The 12,024-nt window shown below is 38.6% G+C and overlaps 1 long non-coding RNA gene across 1 annotated transcript; it reads left to right on the top strand.

The window, feature by feature from the left end:
* The first annotated feature begins 2 nt into the window (after positions 1–2).
* LOC120780159 lies at positions 3–951 on the top strand. The gene is made up of 3 exons (XR_005705826.1): positions 3–336; positions 397–598; positions 660–951. It is a non-coding gene; the product is annotated as an uncharacterized LOC120780159 (long non-coding RNA).
* The last annotated feature ends 11,073 nt before the right edge of the window (positions 952–12,024 follow it).

Raw genomic sequence — 12,024 nt, forward strand, 5'->3', positions numbered from 1 at the left:
AATTTGTTTGAGTTTATTTCATGGTTAAATGCTTTACGATGGTTTATTTAGTTATTTGAATCTGGAAGAAGTGTGCAAATTTCCCTTGAGACGATAAATAACAGATCGGGTTGGGATTTTATTTCAATAAAAGTACGGAATAACTAAACATGGCCTCGTTAATACTGCTGCGTAATGGGTCAGGTGCTGTTCCAATTTTATGATTTAAGAGATGTAAAAGCGATACGCGATGCTGTGAAGTACTCAAATGTATTTATGAACTTAGTTGGTCGTGAATTCGAGACAAAATTTTAAATTCAATGACGTGCTTGTGGAAGGTGCACGTCGCATTGCTAGGTAAGCTAAAATTAAACTTTATTTCAAAAGATTTACCATGTAATTTTTATTTTTTTACAGAATCAGCAAAGAAGCTGGTGTAGAACGTTTGATTATTTGTCTGCTTTAAACGCTAGTCCCAAACCAATGAGCTTTGTGTTTGAAGGTGGAAGTAACTTTTTGAAGAGCAAATACTCCGGTGAGCACATTCGGATGTTGTACGAGCTATTGTCAATTGAGCTTAGGATGCCGATACTGCTGGTCAGCTTTATTAAGCTGTTGTGTAGGTTTTGAGCAAAATTGAATTTACATACTTTCTAATATGCTAAACACCCACCTTGCAGACCAAAGCGTTACCAGTTGAGCGAATTAATTGACTGGTTTCATCGTGTTATGCGCAAAAATGAAAAATGGTGGGGATACCGTCGTTAAGACATGCGTTGCGATCCTACCTTCTTATTGAAAGCCAAGTTCACTGAGCTTATCTGTCCTGAACAACCTATTGGTGAGCTACATACGGAACGTGTCGATCGCGAATGTATTACCGATGTCGTTCCCTCCGACATACCGTGGTTGAAGAATTTTGGTGTACAATTGACCTCCATGGAAGAGCAAGTATCATGGGAATTGTGACCATATCGTGCTGCACCAATATTATGATGCCGAATTGGGAGAGTGGGGAGACCAGCTCCACCAAAACCGATAGAACATCGGGAAGAACTACGCAAATAATAAACAACGCTCATCAAATGAATGTTGGCAGCGTTGGTGACCAAGCAGCGATTCGAAAAGAAACATTTGCTTCTACGCGAATTACAATTCGTCTTTACATCTAGTGAATTATGGTCGATTATGAATGGTGTGGAAGTTGATATTTAAACTTAAAAAAACAAATAAATGTAATTTGGCTAATAATGAACCGCTATTAAAAATTAAATAATTTGAGTTGTATTTTTAATTGGGCCAAACAAGTTATTATCGATTTGAATAATTTCAAACGGAATATATTTCGAACAATCATTTATTTTTTTAAATACTATGCCAGAATTGCTACTGAGCATGGCAAAATAGTGTTGCGTAAGCTAATTTAAACTACTTTTTACTACTATATAGATATTGCAAATTCAAAAAATAATTTCTTTAAGAATCCTTTTTATTTAAAAACTTAGCTTAGAACTATAAAAAAATGTGGTAAATCTGTTAGGATAATCAAACACTCCATTTGGGAACGAGTAGGATTCCTGATCGCCGGCAAATAGCTAAATTCTGACATATAAAACGTATGTATATGTAGTTTGTGATTACAAAATTTATACTTAAAATTCAGAAAACATGGCTATTATAATCATCTCTTGATTTATCTTACAGTAAAAAATTGTGTTTTACTGTTCAGACGAATTATTATGATATGTAATACCAAATTTTTCCACAATAGTTATCTCTTTTGGTACACTCATTATCAAAAATAATTTTCAATTTGTCCATGAATAAATTAACTACAACGCTTAAAAATATAAAGCATATTTATTTATATCAAGAAGATATAATTAAATCTTTTGATAACAGCATTAAACTTCGTTCTATAACAAAAATTGAAAATAGTATTTATACATGTACAAATATAGTACTATAAATTTATAATTTTATATTATAGCATTTTCGCTTTCTGCAACCCGTTTTGACCTCTCGCCACCCTTATTCACCAGAGGTGGCCATGATGTTTTATTGTGAACGTACACTTGAGGGGTAGGTTAAGGACTGTGTATGGCTCTTTTTTCTATTGTGAATGGGACTTTCCCTACTCCTCTATACCATGCTACCTACCCTACACCTTTGCGCAAATGATTATGATAGCAAGTGCCCACATACAGATTTGGCAATGGCAATAGCCATTAGCGTTTGACAGTTAGTATTCTATAAATTCTATCCTGTCGAGATGCCCGTTATGAAACGGAGCGACCGATTGACATGATTTTAATTTTTTCTATATTCAATAAAATAGGACAGATATATGAACTACGCGGAGAGAAATATAGAACCGAGTTTGAGCAATCTTTTAATTTATATTAGTTGATGTTCACAAGTTGTTGTTGAGAGTCGAGAGCTCATGTAGTCGTTGTCTAAGAGGCCTCCTAGCTAAATAAAATTACAAATAACCCCCCATGCCTCTACACAACGCCTCCATTTTCTTTCTGGGTCTCTTACCGTCCCCCTTGATACCTGCAGCGCCCACAAGGGGGTGTTATCGCCTACTTTGGGCAACACTGGTATATGCGATTGTTTTCACATTGTTTGAAGTATTCTAAGCGAAAAGCAACACTGTGGAAATGCAATTACTTCAAAACGAACCAACCCAAAGCGTCTGAAGTATGATTTATATCTTACCTAACATTTGAAGCAATTTATGTCTACAATGCAAAATATGATTCAAGATTTATTGAAAGCATAAAACCAAATGTTGTAACATTGTTAAACTTAAAATGTGTGAATTGAATATTTGTATATATTAGGTTGTCAAATATATCCCTTCCGCCTTTTTGCTCTTTATTCAATGCTTTATAAAAATTGTTACGGTAATCGGATTTAGTTCAAATATGCGCCGTTTCGTTCGTTAATATGTTTCCATAAAGACGGCAACTTCAGAATACCCCCCTCGTAGAAGGAGGGGGCTTATTTGTGAAGAACTGGGTTAGCCACGTTTCACAAGCCTCTTTTGAGTTTAACTTGACACCAACAAGGGCGTTCGCCATGGACAGGAACAGGTGGTAATCACTTAGCGCTATTTCCGGGCTATATGGTGGATGCGATAAAACCTCCCATCAGAGCTCCCGTAGCCTCTGACGAGTCATCAACGAAGTGTGTGGTCTGGCGTTATCCTGGTTTAACACTACTCTATTCCTGTTGGCCAATTCTGGAAGCTTCTGGTCGATCGCCTGCTTCGAGCGCTACAATTGTTCGCAGTAGATGGTAGAATTAGGCCTCTGGCCATGTGGGAGCAGTTCATAGTGGATGATTCCCTTCCAATCCCACCAAACACACATCAAAATCTTCTTGGCCGTCAATCCGGCTTGACCACTGTTCAGGGCGATTCACTGGCCTTCGACCACGACCGTTTTCGTTTGATATTGTCGTATGTGATCCACTTTTCGTCACCAGTCACCATCCGCTTCAAAACAGGGTCAAGTTCGCCCCGTTTCAGCAGCATACCGCAGGCGTTGATTCGGTCCAGACGGTTTTTTTGCGCAAATCATGCAGCACCCAAACATCAGGCTTTTTTGTGTATCCAGTCTTCTGCAGATGGCTTAAAATGTTTCCTGACCAACTTCCATCTTCTGGGCTATGTCACGAGATGCCATATGCCGGTCTAACCCCACGTTTTCCATGACTTGATCGGCATTCGTCGTCGTTCCAAAGATGTATAGTATTGCCAGATACGAGCTCTGTAACGCTTTATACATAGCCGCGAAATTCAAGAAAAAAAAGGCGGAACGGAGATATTTGACAACCTAATATAAAGCCAACGGAGTTACACACCACAAGTTGGTTTCGATTTTTAAATGAAAAAATAATGATGTAATGTCATTGTCAGAAACACATTTAACAAATGAGAACAATTGTTATACCTGGTTTCAGATTCTATATTAGAATTCACCAGATCCGAAGGCACTTGGCGAAATAGAATTGTTTATTAGAAATCGATTACACCACCGTGCTTTAAAGTCTAATGCTACAACCCAGTTACATGCTTAAAAAATGGAGGTAGGGCCTTAAACTTGGCGGCTATTTACTACCCACCTTGATACAAAATTACAGATAGCCAAGATAAAAACTTTTAAGGTACTCTAGGACATTACTTTCTAGCACTGGTTATATGTCAATAGCAACCTAAATGTTGTTTACAAAATAAACTCCGAAAGGGACATTGAGCAAAGCATAAGCGAATTTAATTATATAATAACTAAAGCAGCTATCTTAACAACACCAAACAAAAACAATAATCCGCCAGTCGTAAGAAAAATCACATATGATGAAATAGAAAATCTAGGAGGTAAAAAAATGTGCATTAGACGAAAATAGTCTTTTTAAACTTAGCCAGTTGCAATTGAAGAACGAAAAGCCTTTAAGTGTACGGAAGAAGACAGCACTAAAAATTATTGTAAACAAATTTAGCCCAATATCAACCAACCAGCAAAATTTCCTTTGGAAAGCCCAAAAACACATACTAAGTCATCGGTAGATTCCGACATGCTAATAAGAGACGTGAATAGTGAGTGACTTGTAGAGTTTGGTTTTTGTTCGCCGAGAGAGGTCTTTATTTCTCAGTTGCTTACTCAGCCCGAAGTAGCACCTGTTGGCAATAATTATTCTGCGTTGGATTTCCAGGCTGACATTTTTGGTAGTGTTTACACTGGTTCCCAAATATACGAATCTATCTACAACTTCAAAGTTATGACTGTCAACAGTGACGTGAGTGCAAAGTCGCGAGTGCGAGATATTTCGTCTTGCCCTCGTTCACTGCCAGACCCATCTGCTTTGCTTCCTTGTCCAATCTGGAGAAAGCAGAACTAACGGCGCGGGTGTTGATGCCGATGATATCAATATCATCGGCATACGCCGGCAGCTGTACACTCTTATAAAAGATTGTACCTGCTCGATTAAGTTCTGCAGCTCGAATTATTTTCTCCAGCAGCAGGTTGAAGAAGTTGCACTATAGGGAGTCGCCTTGTCTGAAACCTCGTTTGGTATCGAACGGCTCGGAGAGGTCCTTCCCAATTCTGACTTAGCTTTTGGTGTTACTCAACGTCAGTTTAGACAGCCGTATCAGTTTTGCGGGGATACCAAATTCAGACATCGCGGTATAGATTCAGCTCCTTTTCGTGCTGTCGAAAGCAGCTTTGAAATCGACGAAGAGGTAGTGTGTGTCGATTTTCCTTTCACTGGTATTTTCCAAGATTTGGCGCATGGTGAATATCTGGTTGGTTGTTGTTTGCCAGGTCTAAGGCCACACTGACAAGGTCCAATCAGTTTGTTGACGGTGGGCTTTCATCTTTCACTCAATACGCTCGATGGAACTTTATACGCGATCATAAGGACGTTTATCCCACGGTAGTTGGCGCAGATTGTGGACTCTCCCTTTTTGTGGATTGGGCAGAGCACACTAAAATTCCAATCGTTAGGTATGCTTCCGTCCTACCATATTTTACAAAGAAGCTGATGCATGCTTCTTATCACTTCTTCACCGCCGTGTTTGAATAGATCGGCCATAAATCCATCGGCCCCCGCTGCTTTGTTGTTCTTCAGACGGGTAATTGCTATTGGAACTTCTTCATGGTCGGGCAATGGAACGTCTGCTCCATCGTCATCGACTGGGGAATCGGGTCACCTTCTCCTGGCGTTGTGCGTTCACTGCCATTCAGCAGGCTGAAGAAGTGTTCCCTCCATAATTTAAGTATACTCTAGGCATCGGTCACTAGATCACCTTTGGGGGTTCTACAAGAGTATGCTCCGGTCTTGAAACCTTCAGTTAGCCGCCGCATTTTTTCGTAGAATTTTTAAGCATTACCCCTGTCGGCCAGCTTATCAAGCTCTCCGTACTCACGCATTTCGGCCTCTTTCTTTTTATGTCTGCATATGCGTCTCGATTCCCTCTTCAACTCTCGGTATCTATCCCATCCCGCACGCGTTGTGGTCGATCGTAACGTTTCGAGGCAGGCAGGCTGTTTTCTCTCCGCTGCGACACGGCCCTCCACGTCGTACCAGCCGTTCTTTTGCATTTTGCGAAAACCAGTGGTTTCGGTTGCAGCTGTACGTAAGGAGTTTGAAAGGCCGTCCCACAGTTCCCTTATACCGAGTAGTTAACGAGTGCTCTCAGAGAGCAGGAGTGCAAGTCGAGTAGAAAATCGGTCGTCTATCTGTTGTGATTGCAGCTTCTCGACGTCGAACCTTCCTTGTGTTGTTGGCATTTTTTGCTACACAGAGGTAGGTGCGAATCTTGGCTGCAACAAGATAGTGAGCCGAGTCGATGTTAGGACCTCGGAGCGCGCGCACATCGGAAACACTGGAGACGTGTCTTCCGTCTATCACAACATGATCGATCTGGTTGGTGGTTTTTCGATCCGGAGACAGCCAGGTGGCCTGATGAATCTTCTTATGCTGGAATCTAGTACTTCAGATAATCATATTTCGGGCCCCGGCGGAATCGATCAGCCTCAACCCATTTGGGGATGTGTCGTCGTGGAGGCTGAATTTACCGACCGTAGTGCCCAAGATAACTTCTTTGCCCACAATGGCGTTAAAGTCGCCAAGCACGACTTTGACATCGTGGCGGGGGCAACGCTCATAGGTGTACTTCAAGCGCTCATAGAAGGCATCCTTGGTTACATCGTCCTTCTCTTCTGTTGGGGCGTTGGCGCAAAGCAGCGATATGTTGAAGAACCTCGCTTTGATGCTGATTGTGGCTAGACGTTCATTCACCGAAGTGAATGATAGTATTCGGCGACGGAGTCTCTCTCCCACCACGAATCCCACACCAAACTTGCGCTCCTTTATATGGCCACTGTAGTAAATGTCACCGGGACCTACTCGTCTCTGTCCTTGTCCCGTCCATCGCATTTCTTGAACGGCGGTGATGTCAGCCTTTATTTTCACGAGGACATCAACCAGCTGGGCAGCGGCACCTTCCCAATCAAGGGACCGGACATTCCAGGTGCTCTTAATTCGTAGTCCTTATTTCGTTTGCCATGGTCGTCATCAAAAGGGGGGTCTCTCATCCGAGGCTTGTTGCTTCCTTTTATTGGGAGTGTTTTTTTACGTGGTGCGACCCAAACCCAGCGCACAACCCTACGGAGGGGATGTTTCGCCTTCTCACTTTAGCTCGCCTTCAAACGGATGTTCTTGGGCTACCCAGAGATTACTTGGTCACAGACCGGAAGTCGTGAGCTGCTTGAGTCATATGTAAAAGGATCGTTTCTGGCCACTCCCAAGTGAATGGCGATCAGAGAACTTTCTTTCACTTGCGTGAACTTCTACACATGACGCCATACTCCAGATAGTCAATCCGTTGAGTTCAATTTTCGATGACCCGTTCGAGAATTACAAAAATGAGAATTGTAAAGTTAATAGATTCCTGGTAAGCGTTTATTTCACCAGCTTCGAACTAGTGTCCGGTACTGTAAGGGAATTATAATATTTATTATCATTATTGCCTTTTTTTGTATATTTCAGTACATTTAGAATTAAAAAAAAGCTGAAAAATCTCAAGAGTTTTTGAAACACGAAAAGTTACTTGGGAATGCGCGAATTAATTTAAATCCTAATTGCCTGTCACTATATCGATATAATTAGCGAAAAAATGAAAAGACGGTTGCGTTCGGTTTCACGGTTCAATTACAATATAAAGTTCTTTATTTCTTAATCTAATTGCTAAGCCTAGATCTTAAAGCTAACGGCTTAATCTAGTGGTAATATAAGTATATGTTACAAAAGGGGTAAGTACTTATCTTTCGTTAAACATTGTACTAGCTTATGTTAAAATAAGTATTAAGGTAAGTAATAGATTAATATTAAGAATGCAGCACTAAGGTAAGTATTTTACGTAATAGAATTTCATAATTTAATTTTTATAATTCAATATTTAACAATTCTTATAATTCAATTTTCTTAATTCTAGTTTTAGGTTTAAATATATATATCCTGTCGCTTGACGCAACAAAAGCAATAACTAAATTTTATGAATACACAATGAGGACGAATTATTGTAGCATCACATTAAATAAATAATTACAAATAAAAATAAATTAAATACAAAAAAATGCATGCATTATTTAAATTGAAGTGAGTGGTATATTTTAAATTTTGTTCGCTGTAAACTATTGTTCAGCGGTTGAATCGCAAATATATTATATATTTTCATGATGCTCCTATTTCTTTTATAGTGAACAGCTTTAGATCTCGGTGGAGGACATCGTTTCTCAAATAGAAAGTAGCCTCCATTATGGTGCGCAGAACTTTATGTTGAAAAGCTTGAATTACTTGATCTTGGCGTAAGGAGCCGGTAAGCTCCGCCAACTTAAATTTTAGTTGAATTCTTTTTTATTTTTACGTGATCTTATCAATCGCAATCCCCAAATATTTTGCGCATGTGTTTGTTAATAACAACTCACCATAAAAAGCAACTTGAAGGCAATTTTTGTGCTTGAGCGTATACTTGTACGAATTTTTCGATGTTGATGATAATGTTCAATTTGGTCAGCCACGGTTCTAGAGCATTGGTGAAAAATGTTACGATTGTCATAAAACTTTTCTCCGTGTATTTTTGTATTTTGAATTCATCAATGTTACCCTTTTTCAAGGGCACAATACGGAAATTGCTTTCGCCTGCAAAATCCTTAATTTCGAAACGAGAGTATTTGAACTACGTTCGCGCAAATACATACATACATATGTATATTGAAGGCGGTTTGATATTTCCATTCGCAACGTTATTGGTTCATTACTGAATAAAGAAATTATATTGTCATTTAGAGTTCCATGCTCATTTATGTTGGGAGTGCCCATTTGCATTGACCGATATTTTTATAGAATTTGATTTCCTTTAAATATTTACGTACCGGTCAATACTAATTTGAATAGCTGCCCATTTTTATAACGCTTTTATTAGCTTCACCTGCATGTAGTATGTACAAATGTTTTTATGTTTGGAACTTTTCCCAGTCCATCTGTAACTTGAGTAAACATTGAGATATCTTGATGAAACTTGGCAAAGATACACTCACGCCCACTGTTCATAAATATTAGAACACGACACTTTTATTTTTTAATATAGAATTATACATATATAGAAAATATTATTTTTGACACAAATACATTAATACATATATATTTAGATGTAAACAATAAGTTATATAAAATGAATATACAGTCCACTTAATGTCAAGCAACAAAATTGTAATATGAAACTTGCTCATAAAAATGTGAAAATCGTTGCCTATCATATAGAACACATAAATTAGTGTATCTATAAAAATCATATATGTAAATATTCAAATTAAACGTACTCCAAATACTAATGCACCAAACAGCAGCTGATAACAGAGTATCAAGTGTGTATATGTATGTGTATAAGTGCGTTAGATGCACTAAGTCACACACTGAATCTAAACAGTTGTAAAATATCAATACATTGATATCTGAAGCAGAGAACAAGAAAAAAACGTTAACTTCGGCTGAACGGAAGCTAATATAACCCTTCACAGGTGCATTTCTAGAAACATTAAGATTATTTAATAAGGAAAAGGGATATGGTCAGTTTGTATGGCAGTCAGAACTTAACAATTTTTTTAAGATTTAAACGATATCTTGGGCAACAATCCATGCCAAATTTCATGAACATTTCTTGTTATATAAGAACTTAATTTCGATTTTTCAGTTTGTATGGCAGGTTTTGTTATCCGACCTGCAAAATTTCATCAACTATAGTAGCGTTGCCTTAGAGAATACACCACGACGAATTTGCAGAATATATCTCGTTAACGGAAAAAGTCTCCAATGCAAGCATTTGACTCCGATCGTTCAGTTTGTATGGAAGCTATATGCTATAGTAACCCGATGTGAACAATTTCTTCGGGGGTTACATTCTTTCTATGAACAATAACTCACACCAAATTTCGTTAAGATATATCGTCAAATGAGAAAGTTTCCCATGCAGGCATTTGATTTCGATCATTCAGTTTGTATGGAAGCTATATGCTATAGTAATCCGATCTGAACCATTTTTTCTGAGATTATATTATTACCTTAAGCAGTAATCCATGTCAACTTTCGTGAAGATACAACGTCAAATGCAAAAGTTTTCCATACAAACCCTTGATTCCGATCGTTCGGTTTGAAGATAGCTACATATATGCTATAGTGAGCCGATCTGAACATTTTCTTCCGATATTACATTGTTTCTATGAATAACAACTCATACCAAATTTCTTGTAGCTCTCTGCAGTTCAGCCCCGTGGATCCGCCCCTGTATCATGCACACACGTATGTATAGGATAGTATTATTAGTAATGACATGTGCGCACTTTATATCTTGCATAGATTATACGTGTATATGCAATCATATGTATTGATATCAATATCATTTCGAATTTCGAATTTTTATGAATGCAAGTAAAACTGATAGAATTATAATAAAAAAAAAATTAAATCTTAAAATTAAAATTTATAGTTAGTTTAGACTTGAACACTTAATCATTTTCTTTGATATTTACATAATATACATTCCTGCTAAATATTGTATTATATTTGTTGCTAATATAAATTGGATTTATTGCAACATATACAATACATAATCATGTATCTGCAGACACATGTAAGTATGTAAGTAAAAATCAAATTTAAATCATGATATCACTTATCAGTTATAAAATGTGCGCAACAGTAGGGTGGGACTTTAACCAACTAAAAAAACATCTCATCTACCGTTAAGTATTACATCGCAGAGCAAGCTAAGCCTATTGGCCATAATGTCTCAGGGATTTTCGAACTGGTTTTGGCTGTTTGCCTCGCTTTATCGCAGTCGCTCTAATCTTCGCTGCTCTTGAATAAACTTGGGGCCCCGTGCTTATTGCTTTGCTTTGACCTCAGCATGTGTGGGTTATCTGGCATTATTCTCTCAGATCCTCAAATGTGTGGAGGCTGATCGACTTCGCCGGGGCCCGAAATATGTTTATCTGTAGTACTAGATTCCAGCATGAGAAAATACATCAAGCTATCTGGCTGTCTCCGGATCGAGAAGCCACCAACCAGATCGATCATATTGTGATAGACGGAAGACACGTCTCCAGTGTTCTAGACGAGCGTACGCTTCGGGGTCCTTTCCCTCCTGCTCTCTGCGGACACTCATCAACAACTCGGAATAAGGGAGCTGTGGGATGGCATTTCAAGCTCCTTACGTACGGCTGCAAACGAAACCACTGGTTTTCGGACAATGTAAAGGAACAGCTGCTATAATGAGGAGTGCCGTGTCGCAGCGGAGAGCAAACCGACTGCCTACCTCGCAACGTTACAATCGACCACAACACTTGCGGGATGGGATAAATATCGAGAGTTGAAGAGGAAAGCAGCCAGAAAAAGAGAGAGGCCGAAGGATGTACTCTTTCGCGAAAAACATGTATTCTAAATTTAATTTTTTTTTACTAATTTTCACTAATGTTTATCAATTTGACATTATTGATTTAATATATGTAGTTCTATATGGCCTATTACAGCCTAATAGAATAACGTTTACGGTGGTGTCGGCTGGTGGTATTTATAGTAGCGTTTTGGCAAGATACTGATTCTGGTAACCCTTGGAATAAATCTCAAGATAATATGGCCAGTGATATTCCGAGGCTGAAGTCATGTGTAGAAGTTCACGTAAGTGAGGAAAGTTCTCTGATCGCCATTCACTTGGGAGTGGCCAGAAACGATTATTTTACATATGGCTCAAGCAGCTCACGACTTCCGGTCTTTGACCAAGTATCCTCTGGGTAGCGAGAAGGCGAGAAAATAATCGAAAGCTGTTAAGGTAACGCTGAGTTTCTTTGCCAGAGATGGTGCTAAGATTACCTGGTACACATTTCTACGAAAGTCTTTTTGGTCCAATTTATTTCATTCTGGGTGGTGTTATGGTTCTCGATGTAATAAAAATGAGTTTATAGCAGCAGAGTTCAGAGT

The sequence above is a fragment of the Bactrocera tryoni genome, unplaced genomic scaffold (assembly GCF_016617805.1).
Source record: "Bactrocera tryoni isolate S06 unplaced genomic scaffold, CSIRO_BtryS06_freeze2 scaffold_192, whole genome shotgun sequence".
In the NCBI taxonomy this organism is placed as follows: Eukaryota; Metazoa; Arthropoda; class Insecta; order Diptera; family Tephritidae; genus Bactrocera; species Bactrocera tryoni.